The 12851-nt window shown below is 47.0% G+C and overlaps 1 protein-coding gene across 2 annotated transcripts in view; it reads right to left on the bottom strand.

Moving 5' to 3' along the window:
* Positions 1-12851, bottom strand: part of LOC126175359 (coiled-coil domain-containing protein 22 homolog) — a 212214-nt gene that overhangs the window by 173123 nt on the left and 26240 nt on the right. The gene's annotated exons all lie outside the window — the stretch shown is intronic.

Here is a 12851-nt window from a genome sequence, read left to right as displayed (position 1 = left end):
CTGTCAAGAACTCAGAAAGTTGCAACAAATTTTGATGGAGCAGATAATTCGCAAATTCTTTTACAGCTACTCCAGCATTGGAGATCACCAAGTTATAAAGATAAGTATTTGCTAATTAATTATTATTGAGTGATATATTTCAATCCCGCCAGAGAAGGTGCCTGTTTGTCAGTGGATAGTGCCTGATTCTCAATTGTGTTAAATCCAATTCATTCATCTGTGTGACTGGAGGGAAGTTCACCATATCAAAATTGTTGGCTTCACCACCCTCTCATTCCTCCCACTAATATAAAATTATCCTCTTCAACAATGAGGTAACAGCATCCAAGTGAACAGCACAGAGTAGTATGTTATTTTCGTTGCACGTGCACTTATTGCCATGTTACCCTGCTCATATTCCTGGTTTCCCACATAATCCATTACCCAGCAGAATGATACTTACTTCTATTGCCAAGGTAGTATGTGGATTGTGTCTTATGTTTTGGAGCACTTTTGTTTGGTGTGTGCATTTGCTGAATGTTTTGAAGGGCACCTAGGAAATCAGAGGAAACAGGGTAATTATGCTGACAATTTCAAGTCATCTTCTCCAATGCCATTAGGTATGCACAAGCTCTGCAGCAAAGGCTGTGAATTCATCTGGAAGTTTAATTCTATTCTACAGACAATGCTAGAGGAAAGTACCGAGGAGCTGACTGTGTGGCCCTGGTTATATACTCCTGGAAATTGAAATAAGAACACCGTGAATTCATTGTCCCAGGAAGGGGAAACTTTATTGACACATTTCTGGGGTCAGATACATCACATGATCACACTGGCAGAACCACAGGCACATAGACACAGGCAACAGAGCATGCACAATGTCGGCACTAGTACAGTGTATATCCACCTTTCGCAGCAATGCAGGCTGCTATTCTCCCATGGAGACGATCGTAGAGATGCTGGATGTAGTCCTGTGGAACGGCTTGCCATGCCATTTCCACCTGGCGCCTCAGTTGGACCAGCGTTCGTGCTGGACGTGCAGACCGCGTGAGACGACGCTTCATCCAGTCCCAAACATGCTCAATGGGGGACAGATCCGGAGATCTTGCTGGCCAGGGTAGTTGACTTACACCTTCTAGAGCACGTTGGGTGGCACGGGATACATGCGGACGTGCATTGTCCTGTTGGAACAGCAAGTTCCCTTGCCGGTCTAGGAATGGTAGAACGATGGGTTCGATGACGGTTTGGATGTACCGTGCACTATTCAGTGTCCCCTCGACGATCAACAGTGGTGTACGGCCAGTGTAGGAGATCGCTCCCCACACCATGATGCCAGGTGTTGGCCCTTTGTGCCTCGGTCGTATGCAGTCCTGATTGTGGTGCTCACCTGCACGGCGCCAAACACGCATACGACCATCATTGGCACCAAGGCAGAAGCGACTCTCATCGCTGAAGACGACACGTCTCCATTCATCCCTCCATTCACGCCTGTCGCGACACCACTGGAGGCGGGCTGCACGATGTTGGGGCGTGAGCGGAAGACGGCCTAACGGTGTGCGGGACCGTAGCCCAGCTTCATGGAGACGGTTGCGAATGGTCCTCGCCGATACCCCAGGAGCAACAGTGTCCCTAATTTGCTGGGAAGTGGCGGTGCGGTCCCCTACGGCACTGCGTAGGATCCTACGGTCTTGGCGTGCATCCGTGCGCCGCTATTCCATTTATACCATAGAACTGTTATTTCTGTAACATACTGTCATAGTTCACACAATCAAATGCTTTGGACAAGTTACAGAAAATTCCTATTGGTGACGTTTTACTATTTAAAGACTCTATTATGTGGACAGTGAAATTGGATATTGCTGTCTCAGTGGAACAGCATTTTTGAAATCCAAACTGTGATTTACTAAGTATCTCATTACTGTTGAGATGGCTAACCACTCGAGTACACTACTTTCTCGAAGATTTTTGAAAATGCTGTGAGCAAGGATACTGGCTGATAATGATTGTCATCTGTGGTGTCCTCCTTTTTGTAGAGGGGCCTGACAATGGTATATTTTAACCTGTCTGGAAAAATACCTCGAGTTAGTGATGCGTTACATATGTGACTCAGAACATCAGCTGTAATTGCTCCACATTGTTTTAATATCTTATTAGAGATGTCATCTACTCCAATAGAACATTTATTTTTCAACGATTTAATAATTTTACTTATTTCACAAGAGGTTGTTAGGTGAAACTTAACTAATTTTTTTCAAAACAGACTCTTCCATGTACTGCTTGGCTTTTTCTTTTGAATTGTTCTCACCAATTTTTTCTCCTACACTTAAGAATATATCAAAGAAGGAAAGGAACAAGAAGAGAAGGAGATCCAAATTTTAGAAAGTGAGGTGAGTGACGTATTAAGGACAGGTAGATTGGTAGATCAGCTGGACCAGGCAGTATCAATCTGAAGTTCTTAAAATATATCGGTGACAAAATTGTGAAACTACCTTCATGGTTATTCAATAAAATGTTACATGGAGATTCAACACCCAAGGAAATGAAGCTGAGATGTATTAAAACCATATTTAACAAAGGGGATCACAAAAGCTGCTCGCACTATCAAGGAATTTGTGTTATAAACACATTAATGAGAAATTTTGGGAAAATAACTAAAAATAAGCTAGAAAACCCAGGAATAACAATGTGGCTTCACTGCTGGTAGATCATATATAGAGCATATTTTCACATTATGACAAATCTTAGAGGAACATGGGGAAAAATAATTTTCGTAAATTTAGAAGAAGTATATGATACTGTTCCAAGAAAACTACTTTGGACAGGATTACATATGGCGAACATAAATGGTCCTTTAATAAAAAATAATAAAAGAAATGTATAGAGATAACATGTGTCAAGTGAAAATTGGTTGTATTTCAAAGAAATTTAACAAGCAAGGACCCATTACAAAGCTGCCACAAGTCACCAACATTATTTAAAAGAAGAAAATTTTCAAACACACCATGCTCAAATCCTTGTTGATGAGACATTTCTTTGCACGAGAAGACAACATTTCTGGGTATTCAGTCTTGCTGGTATGTTTCTTGGTTCTGACATACTTGATTGAGATTTAGTTTCATACAATAACCATTAGCTTTCTCTAACAGAGTACTGAAAGCTTGGATGCTGCCCCAGTCCTATGAGTCTCAAAAGCTACTTTTAAATTATATACCTTTTAAATTATATACCCAAGTTTCAATCTGGTTGCATTAAAATTTGGGTTCTGTAGAGATCTGGCCAGCTCGTACAGTCCAAACTTCAATAGCAACTGTGATATAAAAAATAGTTTCAAACTTTTCGAACCGTTTCACACAGTCCCGCGGAACTTGTCATCTTTTACCTCTAATTTGCATTCAATACTTTGGTCACTGTTTTCTGGACCTTGTCATAGTTTTCCCTGAAATGTTAAAAGATTTTTCTGTTACATCTCATCGGATCTGACACATTGGTATCTGCCACTGAATTTTTGGATTTGGATTCGTCTTGACGACGTCAGATGGTAGCACATCATCAGCATACATATATTTACTTATTGCAGATCCCAGGATTATATTTGAAATGTTTTTCACAATTACCAATAGACCCCACACTGAATCACAGATTCTTGAAACTTCCTCTAGGGGAAGAGCCAAACAATTATTACTGCAGTGGATCTAACAATTTGTTGGTATGAATGAGTATTTCCTTTACTCCTTCGTTCCTCCCAGGCGTGTTAGCTGCACCATCAAAACAATGTGTACAAAGAAACTCAGCTCTGAATTGCACCTGGCCATCCTTGGACTGGATTGGATCAATGGGGCTAATGGAACTAAACTACGAGGTCATCAGTCCTTCCACCCTATATGCGTCAAGTTGGGAAGAGCCCTCTGAGTGGAAGGACGCAGACAACAAATTCTGATGAACTCAATTGTAACTGAGAATCAATTAGACCAAGAAATGGAAGCAAGTAGAAGTTAAGGTGGGTGAGTTGCTCTGATGAGAATGCAGCTGGAGGCCCCTGGAACATGTTACGCAATGGGGGAGACACCCTCTGCATCCGATCAGTGTTTCCTCACCCTCCATTACCACAAGAAAACTACCAATGTGGACAAGTTGAGAAGACCTTGGTTGACAGATCAGTGCTGAGACAGTAGCCCAACAACATATGTAAAAGAAAAAGGAAAAGAAGAAGAATTTAAAAAGGTGGGAAGAGTAAGAGCCAGGCCAAACCACCAAGCAAGAGCAGCCTTGGGCCCTTGGCTTGGAGCAGGTGATGGGGCAACCCTCCAATCCCTTAAGTGGCTGATGAGACCAATGTGCTCTACCTCACAAAGAGGGGTAAGACCCACCTTCACACGTAAAACCGGATCAGCCACTTTGGTGTCATTCACTAGCACCAGAGGCAGTGTGTCAGTAAGTTTAAGGTTTTGCCATAAGGTGGCCAAATTAGAGCAGTCCAGTAGGATGTGGGCCACTGTCAAACAACCATCACACCTACATGGAGGTGGATCCTCAAGTCATAGGATGTGGCCATGGGCAGCCAAGTATGGCTAATGCAAAGCCAACGGAACAGTAGATTCCCTGCGAGAAGCATGAAGGGAAGAGTGCCACATGTCCGTGGATCCCTTTATTGCTAGCAGTTTGTTCAGCGACATCAGGGTGTACAAAAGCTTGTTCCAAGCCTCCAACAATTGATGGCACACAGTCAACCAGTTCTGGTACCCCAACTCCAAAGTCGGCATCCTGGTAGTCAACTTGACCAAACGTTCAGCATGGCCCTTCCCTGGCAGGTTTACATGACCTGGGATCTAGATAAAGACGACTGACTATCTAACTTGATGGAGTTCTGAAAGGAGATCCTGGATAGTCACAACCACGGTGTGTCAACAGTTGCACTAGTCACTAGCCTGAAGACTACTCAGGGAATCGCTGCCAATTAAGAACATCTCACCAGCGCAAGAACAAACATGACTGAGGTTGGTTGGTTGGTTGGTTTGTTTAAAGGTAGGAGAAGGGACCAAACTATGAGGTCATCAGTCCCTTGGTCCTAATAAAACAATGCCACAAGTGTGAGAATAAAACTGATGAAACATAACACAAAATGGAAAGAAAGGAAAAGCCACAAGAATGAAGGGAAGGCAGCGAACACTAAAAGGAACAAAAGAAGACAAGAAAACAACAGAGAGACGCTAGAAACAGAAGAGAGTAAAACATGAAAGCAGATTACATTGGTTGGCCAACCATGAGAGCAAAAATGGAAAGCCAGCCACCCTGCAACACATTAAAACCACCACCCTAAAAGCACTTGGGTGGAGGACACAGAGCGACAAAGGACATGCGCTAAAACCTACATAGAAGTATAAAACCAACTGTTACGGACAAAACGTGAAACTAAAGCTACTGTGGAGGCATTGTCGCCCAACACCGAAGGCAGAGTGCTGGGAAAGTTAAAATCTGCCACAGAGCAGCTAAAAGTAGGCAGTCCAGCAAGAGGTGAATGGCTGTCATTTGGGAGCCACAGCAACACTGAGCTGGGCACTCGCAACGGAGTAGGTAACCATGCATTAGCAACATATGGCCAATGCAGAGCCAGCAGAGGACAACTGATTCCTTGCGAGAGGCCTGCATGGAAGACTTCCACACATTCATAGTCTCCTTAATGACACGCAGTTTGTTGTGCGTGCTGTTATGCCATTCTGTCAGCTACGGAGATGCCTATCTCCAGAAGCGGGTCACCTGTTTGGCCAGCCTGTTGGCAAGTTCATTGCCGGGGATTCTGATGTGTCCTGGCGTACACACAAACACTACGGAATTGCGGGACTGTTCCAGGGCATAGATGGACTACTGAATGGATGCTACCAGAGCATGGTGAGGGTTGCACTGGTCAATCGCTTGTAGCCTGCTCAAGGAGTAAGTACACAGGAGAAATGACTCGCCAGGGCATGAGCGGATGTACTCAAGAGCATGAGAGATGGCTGCCAGCTCTGCAGTGAAAACACTGCAGTCAACTGGCAAGGAGTGGTGCTCAATATGTCCTCAATGAACATATGTGAAGCCCACGTGAACATCAGCCATCGAGCCGTCAGTGTAAACCACTTTAGAGCCCCAGAATAAGTCAAGAATCGAGAGGAAGTGACAGTGGAGAGCGGCGGGGTTAATGGAGTCCTTAACGCCATGCAAAAGGCCCAGACAAAGCTGCGGCCAAGGCATACACCATGGAGGCGTACGTGAACGGACTGCAAGTTGAGGTGGTAAAGGGAAGGACTCCAGTTTGGAGAGAATGGACTGCACACGAACTGCAATCGTTAGCCCCGATCTGCACTGCCGATGCGGGAGATGGACTGCCGCAGACAGGAAAAGAAGATGGTAATTCGGATGCTCAGGGGAACTATGAATGTGTGCTGCATAACTGGCAAGCAGTTGCGCACGTCTGATCTGCAGTGGAGGGACACCAGCCTCTACCAGTATGCTGGTCACTGGACTCATCCTAAAAGCTCCTGTCACTAATCGAACCCCGCAATGGTGCACAGGGTCAAGTAAATGCAATGCTGAAGGTGCTGCCAAACCATAAACCACACTCCCATAGTCAATTTGGGACTGGACAAGGGCTCTGCAGAGCTGCAGCACCATACAGCGATCTGCACCCCAATTTGTGTTGCTCAGGCAACAGAGGGCATTGAGGTGCTGCCAGCACTTCTGCTTAAGCTGACGAAGATAAGGGAGCCAAGTCAATCAAGGGTCAAAAACCAGTCCTAGAAATTGGTATGTCTCCACTACAGTGACAGGATCGTCATTAAGGTAAAGTGCGGGTTCCGGATAAATGGTACGACACCGACAAAAAGTGCACAACACACGACTCTGCGGTTGAAAACTGGAAGCTGTGGGCTAGAGCCCATGACTGTGCCTTGTGGATGGCTCCCTGGAGGCACCGCTCAAGCACCTGTACGAAATGCAGAAGTCGCTTGCATACTGAGAAGGTGAGATGGAAGCCCGACAGCTGCTGCTAGACTGTTAATGGCCACTAAAAATACAGACACTCAATACAGATCCCTGCGGGGCTCCATTCTCCTGAATATGGATGGAACTATGGGAGACACCAACTTGGACATGAAAAGTACGAAATGATAGGAAGTTCTGTATAAAAATCAGGAGCGGTTCCCAGAGACCCCACTCATACAACATGGCGAGGATATGACCTCACCAGGTTGTGTTGTATGTTTTATGTAAGTCAAAAAAGATGGCAATCAGGTGTTGCCGTCTGGAAAAGGCTGTTCGGATGGCAGACTCGATGGACACATGGACACAAGATTATCAGTGGTAGAGCGACCCTGGCGGAAGCCACCCTGACATGGAGCTAGCAAGCCACGTGACTCCAGGACCCAACCCAACCCAACCGCCGACATACCATACATTCCAGCAGCTTACAAAGAACATTGGTGAGGCTGATGGGCCAATAGCGGGTTTTTACTGGGTTTCAGCACAGTAAGAATGGTGCTCTCCCACCATTGTGATAGAAAGATGCCAAAGCACCAGATTTGGTTGAAGATAACAAGAAGATGTCGCTTGTAGTCAGATGAGAGATGTTTAACCATCTGGCTGTAGATGCGATCAGGCCCAGGAGCTGTGTTGGGGCAATGTGCAAGGCCACTGAGGAGCTCCCAATCTGTAAATGGGGCGTTATAGAATTCACTGCAGCATGTAGTGAATGAGAGGACGTTCCCTTCCAGCTGCCGTTTGAGTGTGCGAAAGGCTGGGGGGTAATTCTCCGACGCAGAGGCTTGAGCAAAGTGCTTGGCAATCACGTTTCCGTTGGTATGTAACTCGCCAATTATGGTAACAACGAGGACAGTTGTTGAGGCCCGGTACCTGCAAAGACGTTTGATCTTTGCACTGACTTGGGAAGGTGACGTGTGGCTCCCAATGGTGGAGACGTATCTCTCCTAACACTCCTTCTTCTGTTGTTTGATAAGGTAGCGAACACAGGCAAAGAGCCGTTTAAAAGCTATGAGGTGCTCCATGGAAGGGTGCCGCATATGCCGCTGTAGAGCTCGCCAATGCACCTTAATTGCTTCAGTGACTTCCGGAGACCACCAAGGGACTTACGCCTCAGGCTTCCTAAAGAGCAAGAGATTGCGTTTACTGCCACAGAAACAATTGTGCTAGTCACCTGCTCAACCATCACATCGATGAAACTTCCTGGCAGATTAAAACTGTGTGCCTGAACGAGACTCGAACTCGGGACCTTTGCCTTTCGCGGGCAAGCACTCTACCAACTGAGCTACCGAAGCACGACTCACGCCTGGTACTCACAGCTTTACTTCTGCCAGTACCTCGTCTCCTACCTTCCAAACTTTACAGAAGCTCTCCTGCGAACCTTGCAGAACTAGCACTCCCGAAAGAAAGGATATTGCGGAGACATGGCTTAGCCACAGCCTGGGGGATGTTTCCAGAATGAGATTTTCACTCCGGTGCAGAGTGAAAATCTCATTCATCACATCGATGTTACCATGTGAGGGAGATTCAGCGGTGACAGCAGAGGTGAAAGTTCCCCAGTCAGTCTCGTTCAGAGCCCATCGGGGCAGGCATCCATGTATCGGACACTGGGGCAGTGACAGGAAGATGGGGAAGTGATCACTACCACACAGCTCATCATGTGCTCTCTAGTGGATAGATGGGAGAAGTCCTGGGCTGCAAAATTGATAAAAACATGTGGTGGCCCCAGTATTTAAGAGGCAGGTGTCTAAATGAGACAGTAAAGTTTTGACATCTCCGCCTTGACCAGTAAGCACAGTGCCATCCCACAAGGGGTTATGGGCATTAAAATCTCCCAAAAGTAGGAAAGGTTTAGGGAGTTGATCAATCAGTGCAGCTAATACATTCAGGGGTACTGCACCATCTGACACTCGATTATAGTCATTAAGGTTCCTGTAATATCCCTTATAGCCACGGAGGCAGGAGTCCAGGGGTCCGCACTGCTGGGAATCAGGTTTCCTGGAGGGCAATGCAGATAGCAGGTGTAAAGCTTAACAGCTGCCATAGATCAGCTAGGCGGTGGAGAAAACCGCCGCAATTCCACTGGAGAATGACATTGTGAGACTGGGAAGACATGGAACATTCAATGAGGCAGTTTACACCTCAGAGTCACCTGCTGCCACCAATTTATTGCCTGAGCAGTCTACATCCATTGCGTCTGAGTGTCTGGCGAGATCTAGGTCCTCAGCGGACACCAAAATCTCCACCCCATCCTCACACGCAGAGCTTTTAGGTAGCGGCGGTGTGGATGCCACCACAATTTCCTTGGCCTTAGGGGTTTTCTTTTTGGATTTCTCTCGCTGCTCCTTAGGTTTCCCCGGCTGGGAGGACTTCACTGGCTCAGTCTCCAGGACTGAGGATGAGCGTGAAGCCCTACGACCAGTTGTTTTTGGGCTCTTAAGCCACTGGCGGGTGTCGTCTTTCCCATTAGAAGAAACCTGGGAAGGAAGTGACCCAAGGGACACCTTCCTGGCGAAAGAAGCCGAAGAAGACTTACGCTTTTCCAGCTTAGAAGTGGGGACGGATGTCCCCGATGGTTGGGGGGGAGGGGGGGGGGGGGTTGCTCCCGAAGTAGGTGGTGCAGGAGCAAACAGGGAGGGAAATGGACCCCCACCATCAAGTGGGCAGGTATAGTCTTCCGGCTCTGAGAGGTGATCTGGGTTGGTAGAGCTGATGGTGTCAGAACTGTTGTAACGGCAGTCTAAGATGATGTTATACGCAGGCGTTCAAATTTTCTCTTAGCCTCAGTGTAGGTCAGTCTGTCAAAGGTCTTGTACTCCATGATTTTTCTTTCTTTCTGGAGAATCCTGCAGTCAGGCGAGCAAGGCGAATGGTGCTTTCCGCAGTTGAGGTGGGGCACATGGAGTATTGGGATGTGATGGGCGTCCGCAATCTCGCCGTGTGACGCTGGAAGTACAGCGGGAAGACATATGGCTGAACTTCCAGCACTTAAAGCACCGCATCGGAGTCCTTCGAACCCCAGTGGACACTCCAGACGAAATGTACACCTCACTTCTCTAAATTGGTGCGCAGCTCATCATCGGACTGCAAAAGAAGGTCTCTGTGAAATATGATACCCTGGACCATATTTAAGCTCTTATGGGGCGTGATGGTTACAGAAACATCCCTCAGCTTGTCACAAGCAAGTAATTCCCGTGTCTGGGCAGAGGATGCTGGTTTGATCAAGACCGACCCAGATCTCATTTTGGACAAGCCCTCCACCTCCCCGAACTTGTCCTCTAAAAGCTCAACAAAAACCTGAAGCTTCATTGTCATGAAAGATTCCCATCAGCTCCCGAACATACAAGGTACAGGAGTGAATAAGATCCGCTGCCATCCTTAGCCTGACATTCCTCCCATGGTGCGGCCAGGGAGGGGAACGATTTGAGGTCGTACTTCTGTGCATTGAATTGAGATCGTGGTCGCTTTGAGACTGCTGGTGTTTCACCACCAGCAAGACATGATGGACTATGTTTCATCGCGTGTCATCCGCCCTGATGCCACCCACTCTGACCAGGGTCCTCCCCACGGGCACCACACAGCCGCAGCAAAGGCCACGTGGCAGGATGGCCATTGCCGGGAGTCCTGATGCTCCAGGGGGATGGGCATCTACCCCTTGGCATACATGGGGAATTAATGGCGCAGGCATCAACAGAGCGATCCCTGTGTGGTCAGGGGGCTATAACCAACAGGGTACAAGGCGGCCCCACCACAACAGACTGGCTACCATGCAGGATATCAGGTGCAAAGAGGTCCATGGTCATCGTCGACGCAGAAATCGACACTGCATAGTGCATGGTGGAAAACACACCCAGGTAGGTGTCTTCGCCCAAGAGATGGAGAATGGGCAGGACTGCAATGCAACAACGAGAAAGTGGGCTAAAGATCTCAATGCACAATGGACACGATGCACCTAGTAAGGTGCCCTTTCCGAATTGGCTCACTCTTAGGGAAAATTTTGAAAAATTGAGGTCAAACCCTACAGGGGACCATTACATAAAGGCCAAAACGTGTGGAACTCCTTTTAGGCACCTTGTACGACAGGCATGAATACCTTGGGGCCATTCTAACCCTCGGACCCACAGGGGGGAAACGTGACTGAGGACCCAAGCGATGGACCAATTCTGTAGTGAATACACTGCATCTGTTTGGCAGAGAGTGTAGCTCACTGAATCTTGCATGTGCGTATGCAAAACCAGTTCATCCATCAACCACAGAGTCATCAATCACATACCACTTACAAACCCTGAAATGTGTCAAGAACAACTATGAACAGGTGGTGAAAAACAATATAGTCAACATAATCTTTTGGTCCAAAAGATAGGGTAGTGTATGCCATAGGGGTGTACGCAATTGCTTCCTGACAAAAGGTGACTGTGAGGGCACATTGCTTTCAGAGCAGAGACACTGAATGATATGTGATCATGACTCCAGTTCCTGCCACTGTTGTGGGAGCTGTATCTCCGCAACAGGAAAAAGGACAAGGTAGTTGGGATGCTTAGGGGAGCAGTGAATGTGTACAACACAGTTGAGCAGCAGTTGTTTGTGCCTTATCTGTAGTGGAGGGTCCCCGCCTCTGTGAGTAGACTGTTCACAGGGCTGGTCCAAAAGACACTTGTTCCAAATCAAGCCCCACAATTGTGTATCGGGCCCAGCATTCGCAATGCTGATGGTAAAGCCAGGCCATATGTCAGACTCCTGTAATAAAGACAGCACAGGATCAGAAGTTCATAAAGCCACAAAACTGTAGAGTGGCCAGTCTCCCAGATTGTGTTACTGAGGTGGCAAAGATTGTCGAAGGTTTCGTAAGCGTGTTTGCTCAAGTTGGTGAAGATGGGCAAACCACATCAATCAGGCGTCTAAGAACAGTCACAAAAAGCAGTCGGACTCCTCCACAGTAAGCAATAGGTCATCAAGGCACAGTTCTGGTTATGGAGGGACAGTACGGCAATGGCATAAGTGCCCGACACATGTCTGTGTGTAAAATGCCCGACACGTCTGTGTCTCGGAAAACCAGTAGTCAAGGGGGAAAGTCCAGGACTGTGCTTTTTGTATGACACCCTACAGTCAGCATTCAACAAAAGCCACAGTGAAAGAGCAATATGAAATGAAAACATTGTTCACATACATGGAGGGTGACAAAGTAGACCTCACAGCTGCAGCAAGACCACAGATAACCATTGAAAATGGAGCACATTCAATACAGAACCCTGCAGCGTCCAATTCTCATGTATGGAGGAAGGGAGGGAGGGAGGCAGGTGGGGGTATTTACTGTATGAAGCACCAACTTTAGTTTCAGTGCAGAAAGTAAAGTGTGACAAGAAGTTCTAGACAGAAACCAGAACAAGCCCCAGAGACCCCACTCATGTAAGGTAATGAGGATGTGATGATGCCATGTGGTGTCTTAAGCCTTTTGCAAGTCTACGAACACAGCAATAAGATGTTGGCACTAGGCAAAAGCTGACCAGATAGCAGACTCCAGACAGAACAAATTTTCAGCAATAGAACAGCCTTGGTGGAAACCACCCTGGGATGGAGACAAAGAACCCCAAGGCTCACATGGCCATCAGCTCACCATATGTTTGAGCAATTTGCAGAAAACATTAGCAGGACTCATTGGGTGATAGCTGACCAGCTCAAGGGGATGTTTACACTGTTTCAGTACCGGGATGATCATGCTATGTAGTGTCAAGATGAGAACTCACCCTCACTCCAGATATTGTTGAAAATGGCTAGACATGATGTTGGCAATCCTCCGATAGGCGTCTGAGCATAAGGCTGTGGATGCAGTCTGGCCCTGGAGCCATGTCAATGCAAAGGCA

This window comes from Schistocerca cancellata, chromosome 3, assembly GCF_023864275.1.
Source record: "Schistocerca cancellata isolate TAMUIC-IGC-003103 chromosome 3, iqSchCanc2.1, whole genome shotgun sequence".
Lineage (NCBI taxonomy): Eukaryota > Metazoa > Arthropoda > Insecta > Orthoptera > Acrididae > Schistocerca > Schistocerca cancellata.
Note: the sequence above shows the minus strand (reverse complement) of the source record. Positions and strands in the feature narration are given on the sequence as shown.